The following is a 10389-nucleotide window of genomic DNA, read 5'->3' as shown; positions in this document are numbered from 1 at the left end:
CTAGATACTGAATATAAACTGTATTGTTTCCAGCGGAGTTATTTATTGATTTTACAGCATTCAGAACAGTTTTTTTTTTAATGGGGAATGTGGGAGTGAGAGTTCAAATAGTCATTTCCCTGAATCATTTTTGAAGTAATTTTTGAAGAAATAAAATACATGCAAATCAAATAAATAATTTCTCTTCAATCAAAATTTTCAACTATATTTTAGGATTATTTTTTATTTATTTTTGCTGATATTCATATATATATATATATATGATATATGATATAAATGCTGAAATTAATATTTCTCAAATATAAATGTCCCCATAAATATATTTTTCCTTGATAAAAGTTGTCGAAAAAACAGGGTTCTTTTATGCCAATAGTAATATTATTTATTCTTCCTTTTAAAAACAGCCACAGAAATTACTTTTTGCTCAGTAAAATGTGAAATAATTATTTTTGTCAAGATTGGAAAAAAAAAAGAAAAAGAAAAAATCGGGTAACAATATTCAACGAAATATTTTCATATATGAACTACCAGAGGAGTAGCGAGCGAAAAGTGTTCGGTTTTAGAGCAATAAAACCAATCCCTTAATCAGCTAGTGTCATTTTTGTCCTAGTGCACATTTTTTGAAGGTGCTGTTTTAGTATATAAAAAAAAACTGAAAATAATGCCACAGGTATGCCTTTCACAGGTATGCTATAAATAAATTCGCGTAAGTCGCACATAGAGAATTCTTTCGAAAGTAGAAAGAAAGTCGGGAAGTGGGTAAATTCGTGTTTTGTTTTGGCGTCGTTGTGATCAAGATTAGACGAAAAACGCTGCCTTTCAAGGCTGTCATCTGGGGGAAGAAACCTGTTGCTCGCCGAACGAATGCAACCAGAATCGGGCCGGCCGCGTGTGGGATGAGACGGGCTTTCATCTCCCGAAACGTGGGAAGAAATTGCGTCAAAGGATTACAGTGGCTTTTGGACGAGCCAAAGGGACCTGCCGAAAAGACGTCATGAGGTAAGCTCTTTCATACCATTTTTACTTTTGGACAACCAAATTGCTCTCAGAACATCTGCCATTTTTAAGTCTTCTGCATATTTGGTTTTCACTTTCGATTTCAGTATTTAAGTTTTGAGCAAACTGTATGCTCGTTTTTTGTTTTTAATTGAAACATTTCTGAGACAGATTTGAGTGGCAAAGATTTTATTTGGAGCGAACTATTTCATTCATTTCAATACTGTATGCCAATTACTGCCGAGTTTTAGGCATCTGTGTCAAGCCCCGCTCAGTGCTATATGTATACTGGGGGATGGAGGAGAGCTATTTATTTAACTCTAAATTTGTTACTGTTGCACCAAGGCCCCAAGCGTATTTACCGTTTGGTATTGATTAAATTGTATTCACATTTATAAATCTGCTATTTGGTCACTCTTCAACGAACATGTTTGAAATCAATCTTCCATGTAAAAAGGCTAACTTTCACTGGAGATTTCAAAATTGGCGCATGGTAACAGCCCACTGTGATGGATTTTTTGCTCTTGAAGCTTCTCTTAACTGTCTGCTTGGATAGCCTTTAAAATGAAGCACTTTTCATAGCTCCAGCACTGCAATCTTAAAAAAGATGGGGGAAAAGATCCAATAAAAAGTCCCGAAGCAAACTGTAGGAAAAGTATTTGCAAATTATGCACTGGGATGCTCAGTCTTAAATATCAAGGTTGGAGCAGCTTTCAACGCAACCCCCCCCCCCCGACTATTGGTGTTGTTCTTATTTGGTTACCCCCTTTCTTCGTCCTAAGAGGAGAGTTCTTTTTTATTTTTTTTTTAAACCCCTTGTGTAATACAACCTTTGAAATTGAATATTAAAGCTTGCAGTTTGTTCAAAGACAAGATTTTTAAACAATAACTCTTTTTTGTTAATATTAATATTATGTCTCAATTACATGAAAAAAGTATAGTTTTTGAATTATTTGTATTCGATGTCACTTATAAAACTGACTTGAACTTAGAGGACACATATGTCCCATAGCGGTGCTTAAGGGGGTCCGGGACACATTTTGAAAAAAATTTTATTATGTACTTTAGAGTTTTGAAATTTTTTGAACTGATTCATCATTTATTTAATAAGCAAAATCATAACATAAATATGAAAAAAAATTATTTTTTTATTTGAATTTAATTAGTTTTTTTCAAAAAAATGGGGTTGCTTTAAATTGCTATAACTCAAAATATTGTTGGTCAATTTTCAATTTTTTTTCAAAAAAGTATGCACAAATATCTAAGCTTTAATTTTCATTCGGCGATTTTAAAAATATTGATTCAATAAAAAATAAAAAATGTTTGAAGAAAAATTTCGAAAAATTCGAAGATACTTTTTTTTAAAAAAATCATAATTTTTGCAGTAAACGTTTTTTTCAAATTAAAAATAAAAATTAAAGTAAATTGCTTGAAAAAGATATGCTCCAAGTTTCATTACTTTATCTCTATCGGTTCCTGACTTATAAGAGTTTGAATGCAAGAAATCGGGAAAAATTGCATCATGGAGAAAAACGCGTTTAAAGTTTTAAAGTTATGTACACATTCGTTAGATGCACGCAACAAAAATAACTATAACTTTCGTTCTATTTAAGATAGAAACAAGATTCAAACGTCCTCTTAAGCAGAAAAAAACGGAGCAATTTTTCAAATTAAAAAAAAAATTGCAAATTTTGAGGATTTTTGTGTCCCCCCCCCCCCGACCCCCTTAAAGGGTTAGTGGGGCACTTCTGTTAAGCATTTGGTAATCATTTATTTCGGCTTCTTGTTTTATTGTGCACGCAAATAAAAAAAAGAAAAAAAGAACATCACCGGCAGTGTTTAACATTTTTCTAGGCGATGTTGCAAACTTATGTAAAAAGACTGCTAAAAATAGAAATGTAAAATAAAATATAGAGTTTTAGGGAAGATGCTTCGATTGCTCTGAGCAATTTGTGGAAGTACTTTTGTTCGACAGATCAAGAACATCGTCGAATGATTTTGTTTCGACGAAGAAACTTTCTTTTCATTTTTTTCATTTCATTATTGGTAGAACCTTTCACTAAATTATTAAAGTTTCTTTTGCTTCAATTAAAACGACGAAATTATTTTATATATTTTTCTTCGTATCACTCTTTTCTATTTTATATGATACAAAGTAGATTAAATCTTTCGAAAAGGGAAATGCTTAGGTTAAAAAAAAAAAAAAGTTCTTGTGCATAAAAACTTAATGCAAATCTAAATACATGGATGTGTAAGCAGAATTCAATAACAGTTCATGTTTCTATATAACTTTACGTTTTCAAAGTAAAATTATCGTTTAGTTTCTGTTACTGAGAAAAATCGACTTTCAGCCATCATCCAATCATATAACAGGGAATGCCTATCCCACCAAGAACATCGGCGCACCCCAATTAAACTAAAAAAAATCCGAAAAGTCACTGATTATTTCCGTGGAATATTTCGAGATTTCACAGGTTTTCATACACTTCCGGTGAAAATCAAGTATCTTTAAAAAATTTCCTGAATTGCTACGAGTTTCACGAAAGCAGACTTCTCCTCTGTTTTGAAAAAAAATTTTAGCTTCCAGTTTAAAGATCAACTGAACATATTTATTAAAAGTATCGGTTTCAGTTCGATCACGACCCGTACTAGCTTCCAATGAGAGCTAATACGTCTCTGGATTCCATAGCTTTGCAAGAATGGCAGGCGAGTTAGATTTTTGATACTTACTTGTAATTATGTCTTAGCTTGGGCCCTGTTCTCTTGTTAAATCCGGAAGGTGCCAAGCTATTAAAATAAACATACAGTTGAACTCTCTTAATACGATCACGTTTAATACGAAATCACGGCTAAAACGAACGCTCGTTAAGTTTGGTTTGCTATCTAATTACATTAAAGATTTCACGCATAATACGTACATTAAATTGAAAGTTTCAGCTAAGACGAACAAAAATTTCTGACCTTTTTACTTAAAATACTCGAAATTGAATAGTGTAATTTTCTTTCCTTTTTTTTTTAGAAGATATTCATTATTTTCTTAGGTACTTGAAATCCAATTGTGCAAAGAGAAGAAAATATTAAATATTTTACATAAAAATAAAGCCCGTGCATTTGTTTGCCTGTAAATATTTCAGTTTACTCGGAGATAAAACTGTCCCTTTCTCAATGTGGATTACAACCTATTCTGCAATTGTCGACTATTATTTTTCCTTTCCAATATTTGTTAAAATCATTCATTAAAAGGAAATATGTGATTTTTTTTTTCTGAATATACTAATAGTTAGATTACAATGTGTGTATTGTAGTATTGTTTTTTTTTTTTAATGTAGGTAAGCATTCCTTCGTTTTTTCACAGCATCACTCATTAGCGGTTGTTACGAATAACGGCTAATACGAACAAATTCGTGGATTTTTGACATTTCGTATTAACCAATTTCAATTGTACTTAAGTTTTCTCTGAAAGTTCCAGAGTACACACAGGATCCGCACGACTGGCTTTAACCGGGGAGATTTCTGAATTCTTCAGAAAGATTCCAAGATAATTCCAGGAATGTTAATGAATTTAAGAGGAAAACATTTTTCAAAATGCAATACAAAGCAAAAATATTTATCCAACAATGTCAGGCTGAAAGTTTCAGTTAGACGATATAGTGTTTTTTAACTTTTCATGTCTTTCTTCGTTAAATATTTGACTCACACACACACACACAAGTTCTCATGATATACCCATACAGGGTGCTTTAAAATGCAAATTCGTAGGAAAGTTAGGTAACAACTATAGGAACCATCATTGTTTAGTAACTTACAAATAAAAATACAAATACAAATGTGACGACCGGCAACAGGCTCTGGCTCTTGGCCCAGCTATGCTGGTTCTAGTCAATTTATTAGTCCCCAATGAAGATCAATCGCCCTCTTAAAGCTATCCACCCCCTGGTTCATTACCACCTCTTCCGGTAAGCTGTTCCAAGTGCCCACATAACCCTACTAAAATAGTAGTATTTCCTTATTTCCAGGTTATCCTGAGATTTGAATAGCTTAAAACAATGACCCCTCGTCCTGCTGTCGGTGCAAAAAATTAATCCATTAACATCATTCATTTTGATAAATTTAAACAACTGAATCATGTCCCCTCTGATCCTCCTTTGCTCCAGGTTATACATATTAAGCCTATTAAGTCTGGTATCATAATCTAAATCTGAAAGTGCCCTTACTAGTCTAGTTACCCTTCTTTGAACCCTTTCCAATGCACAAATATCTTTCCTCAGATAAGGCGACCAAAACTGCACAGCATACTCCAAAAATGGGGTCTTATTGATCTCCTATATAAAGGTAGAAAAATTTTCTTAGATTAAACTGGAACATCTGGAAGAATCCAAGGAAAATGGCAGTGGAGGTTGAAGATCTGAAAGAACACAAGAGAGTGTTCAATAAAAAGCATTTACACTGAACATAATAAGTACAAATGGTGAACTGCATGGTGCATGGAGAAGTGGAGTTAATAACGTTATCATTATTAGACTTGTACAATCAAGGAAATTCAATGACTTCGACCATTGGCGGTGTCGCATATCCATCGCATCAGCTTGTAGAAACTTCAAGCATCTGCTATGACACTACAAACTGCATATTCATCTAGTACGTCATTTTTATTAGCTGTGTTCTATAAATATTTACTGGTACTAGTGGCTTGTATCTTCCTTCATCTCTGCTACCACTTCCCTCTAACGTTTCCGGATATGGGTTCCTCTGCAATTATCGTTAGATGCTATTTATCTCTTCTGAAAGATTGTTGCAACATTTTAAGACACCTTTAATATACAGGGTGAGTCTCATCTGTTGGGCAAAACGTTAAGAGGCTTTAGAGGGGGTGATAAGAAGCAAGAATCATGCAGGAAGATGTGATCGCAAAAGCAATACTGACGCACAACATGCACACACTTTATGCACTGATGGATGCTAAGCAGGTCACAAATTTATCACAAAAAGACGCACCCCATTTTAGTTTTTAAGAAAGGTTCAGAGCAGTTGCTAAAAGTAACTCTAATACACGCGTCGCAACAAATGCGCAACAATCGATAAAAGTTAGTCAAAACCGCTCGTTATTGAGACAGTGAGTGCTTTGATATTGCGACGCATTTCAGCTGCAGGCCGCAAATTTCAACAACCGCCTTAAACCTTTCTTAAAAACTAAAAGGTTGTGTAAAATCGTCTTTGTGTAATAAATTCGTAACCTGTTTTGCATCCATCAGTTTCTGGCTTGGTGTGCATGTAGTGTTTCAGCATTGCGTTTGCGACCATATTATCCCTGTGATTCTTGCTTCTTATAATCCACTATAACATCCCTTAAAGTTTTGTCCAAGAGTTTTGCCAAGACTCATCCTGTATATCATGCAAATGTCCAAAAACCTAGAAGCTACTTAATAACATTTATTCAAAACAGTATCCATTAAACTCAATACAACGTTTTGAATGGACAACCAATTTATCCATAGCATTTTAGAAATTGCTTTTGAGAAAGTTATTTAGCACCGGTGTTGTATCTGCTTCAATAGCTGGTACATCATCGTAAAAGGCTCTTTTTATTGCAGTTTTCAGTTTCGGAACAGAAAATAGTCACTCATTGATAGATCAGGCGAATCAAGAAAATCTGGATCAGTTTCGGCAGCTGAAATGACGTCTTTGAAACACTGTAACAAACCAGATTGAACTCATCGCTTTCAGGATTGTAGTTATTGATAGAGAGGAGTTCTGAAAACTCGGCCTGCTATGACACATCTTTTATGAAAAACAAAATAATTATAGAATTTTTAGAACGTGCTTATGAAAATAGTTATGCATTGGTGTGTATAAAACAGTTTTTCTCGCATATTTCGTAAAATATTACATTACTATTTTGAATTGCGTAAACTTTACAATATTACCCCCAATGAATGAATACATATTTTACTTAAATACAATCAATATTTGTAATTAATTATATACAATTAGTTATAACTTATGATGTTTTAATGCAAAAATACAACATTAAAATTACGAAGTAATTGTCAGAAATGCAGAATGAAATTCAAAGAAAATTCAAGAGTTAAGAAAACTGTGCTGAAAGCAAGAAATACGAAACCACTTCCAAAAACTTTCATCTTCAGGTTTCAGTTTTGAAAAAACGATACAGTAGTTATAGTACAATACAAAAATTCTGCTTCAAAATGCATAAATAGATAAGCTAATTTTCAGCACCTGTAAAAACTAAGCGAGTGTAAATCATAACATTGTTCTTTTATGATTCTTAAATCAAATGGGAAAAATGCATTATTAATATTTGAAAACGCGTTTCTTCAGTAATGGAAACCTTTTTCTGAGTATTTGAGTTAACATGTTGAAGAAGAACTTTATTTTATACGTGAAACTATCCAAAATACCCATACTATACGAAATGTGCGCGAAAATTCTGAATAACATTGAAAAAAAAAAGTAGGAAACAGTAATATTATATTCAATCTCTTTAAATTGCCTGTTGATACTAAGATTAGCAAACATGGAAACGATTCCAAAAATGCGTGTAGAATATCAACCCAGAAACAGGCCCAGACCTTTAAATTTTGGGACCCCTGCAACAAAATCTGTAGGGCTTTACCCCAGAGGTTAGCGGTGCATTTTTGCAACGTTAAAGTCTTGGTGCTAATTTTATTATTATTTTTTTCAATTTCTTGGGCCGTTGGGCCTTTAAGGACGTGCCCCCCCCTCCCACTGCGGGGTCTGCCCAGAAAGTTGAAAGTTGACCTTAAGAATTGATAGAGAATGCGTAGAGAGCACAGAAACCGACCACATAATAGGAGCCATCCCGCGTAAGTAGAGTTCTTCCCGATTTTCGAAAAGTAAATAAATAAAATTTATAGTTGAAATTGTTGGTTTAAATTTAAAACTCAAATGATCCGAATCAAAGAATCTTGAATTTCCTTATACCTCCATTCAATATTATTATTTTATTCTTAATTATGTTAGCTGCAAGTGATAAATACAAAAGGCATCCCATATTTGGTACGTTTATCCTATAATTTCATTAAAACTAGTTTTGTTAAAACCTTTTATTATTTTATTGCACTCTCTACTCACGCCTTTTCAGTCAGTCATTTCCATAAAAACATCGTCATTTGTATTTGACAAAAATGGAAACATTAACTACGTGGACGCTTAAAGAATATTTCACGTATTTCTTGCAACAATGACGATACTAGAAAACGAGATTGCAATCATTGATCACAAACTGGCATTGGAACCACGTAATCTTCAAGCGAAACATTAAAAGAAAGAGACAAACAAAATAAAACAAAACAAAAAATACTACAGGAAGCAAATGCGTTAAATAGTTTTCAATTTAAAACAGTTTTAAAGAACCTGTCATCTGAATCGAGGAGTGCCGTCGCCTGACGTCACAAATGAGAATGTTCCTTTTTTTGCAAAGCCGTCGTTGAATTATTTTATTTTCTTATCTTATTTACCCGAACGAGTCTTTGCATAAATATTTGAGCTCACATTTTGGTGATTTACAGGCTCAAAATCGAGCACATAAAATAATAATAATAATAATAATAATAATAAAGAATTTTAAAAGAATTTTAAAATTCATTTCAGTTTATGTATTTATACATTTATTTATTTGAAAAAATTAACTTTTAGAATTTGAAAAAAAAAAAATCATTGCGGGAAATTTACCGTGTTCCTGGTTCCATTCAAATCGAAAGTAGAGAAAAGTTTTAGTTTGAAGAGTTATCTTTGAATGAAACATTTCATACAACAAAAGAAAACTTTTGTACACACGAAACGTACATTACGTTGTATTGATGTACGTATCCTGAAGCTGTTCGGAAAAGCTCCATCTACAATAGTGCGCAATAAAAATTTGATTTTTTTTTCTTATTTTTAGATGCCTCAGATTCAGTTCAATGAATTTTTGAATTAAAAAAAAACCTCAGAAATTCTCAAATTGATACTGACATGGTTACGAATGCATGAAATAACCTGTTTCTAAATTAAAGTTAGATACATAATAAGCAATGGAGAGCGGAATTTGGGACGAAGCGCCAAAAACATCTTGCGTTTCTCAAAATAAACAAATCGGAAATTGATTTTCAAAATTACAGTACGGACAGAGACAGCAATGTCTTTCATAATAGAACTTCTAACTTAAATTTACTTTTCATGTTTGGCAATAAATTTGTGCCTTTAAATACAGTGATAAAAATATTTTTAGTGGAATATTTTCCATTAGATTATAAAAAATATTTTTCAAATAAAACATTTATTAGATAATAAACATTTTTTTCGTTAAATGAATCGAAATATCCTTAGTATACTTCATAGACGAACTTTAAAATCGATGTATCTCTCAGATAACTCTTCTGAATTATTGTAATAGTATCCACATGGCTCCAGAGTCAAGTTAAGTGCGTAAATGAAGAAAATTAATTTTATCATCATTTAGCGTGAAATTTAAAACTATGACTTTATTCGCTTTTCGGCTAAGTTCTAGACAATATCTCGCAACCAGAACACGTTAAAAGTCAAAACCCCGACCGTTTTAGAGAAAGTTGCTAGAATTTATATAAACAAGATGCTAGTTGAGTCAAAGTTGTTCTAAAAGAAGGTTTCATTGTGATAACGGCTTTTCAAATGTTAAGTGGATAAAATTTGAAATTAAAATATTTCAATATTGAAAAAAATATATCGGCTCTTTGGGATTCATATTTTCTATACGTCATAGATTCAAAATGTTTCTTCCAGAGAAATATGTGGAAATAAAGGTTAAAAAAGTTTTCTCAATTGCATACGTGGTTTTTCCACCTTTTTTTTTATGGAATTGAAAACGCGATATCCTACCGTGTAAGATTGCGTAAATATTTTCCACGTAAAATTACTACTTCTCTAATGAGCACTTTCACGCGGAGGGGGTGGATGGAACGATTGCATACTGTGAAGTCAAGAGTCTGTCGAGATTTAAAGCCTGCAGAATTTCACACCTTTTCACGAACGAATGGGACACAGAGCTAGCGTTTCTAGACGATCACTGTGCCAGTATTTTTTAAGCAAAATCATAGCAATACGATTTTAGGCTGATGCCGGAAAAAAATATTCTAAAACTTTATAAAAGTGATTTTCATTCTTTTGGTTGTTTACGAAAAATTTCAGCAACTTTTACAACCAATAAATGCTTCTATGCCTACAGTTCTCGTAGGGCTAAGATAATTCGACCCATTTTAAGGAAATCTGGTACAAAATTACTTCAAAGCACTTAGGTGCAAACTGCCAAACTTGCACTTTGTCTTACGACTTAACGTCTCATAAATAAGATAACCTTTCCCTTTTTCTACAAATTTAAAAACACCTGCAAAAATT

The 10389-nt window shown here is 32.7% G+C and overlaps 1 long non-coding RNA gene across 1 annotated transcript in view; it reads left to right on the top strand.

Annotated features, from left to right (window-relative positions):
* The first annotated feature begins 882 nt into the window (after nucleotides 1–882).
* LOC129219412 (uncharacterized) overlaps nucleotides 883–10389 on the top strand; it is a 52691-nt gene continuing 43184 nt past the window's right edge. The window contains exon 1 of the long non-coding RNA XR_008580412.1: nucleotides 883–999. This is a non-coding gene — a long non-coding RNA (uncharacterized LOC129219412). The remainder of the gene's footprint in view (nucleotides 1000–10389) is intronic.

The sequence above is a fragment of the Uloborus diversus genome, chromosome 3, assembly GCF_026930045.1.
Source record: "Uloborus diversus isolate 005 chromosome 3, Udiv.v.3.1, whole genome shotgun sequence".
NCBI lineage: Eukaryota > Metazoa > Arthropoda > Arachnida > Araneae > Uloboridae > Uloborus > Uloborus diversus.
The sequence above is the reverse complement of the archived record's forward strand: the minus strand, read 5'-3'. Positions and strand labels throughout refer to the sequence as shown.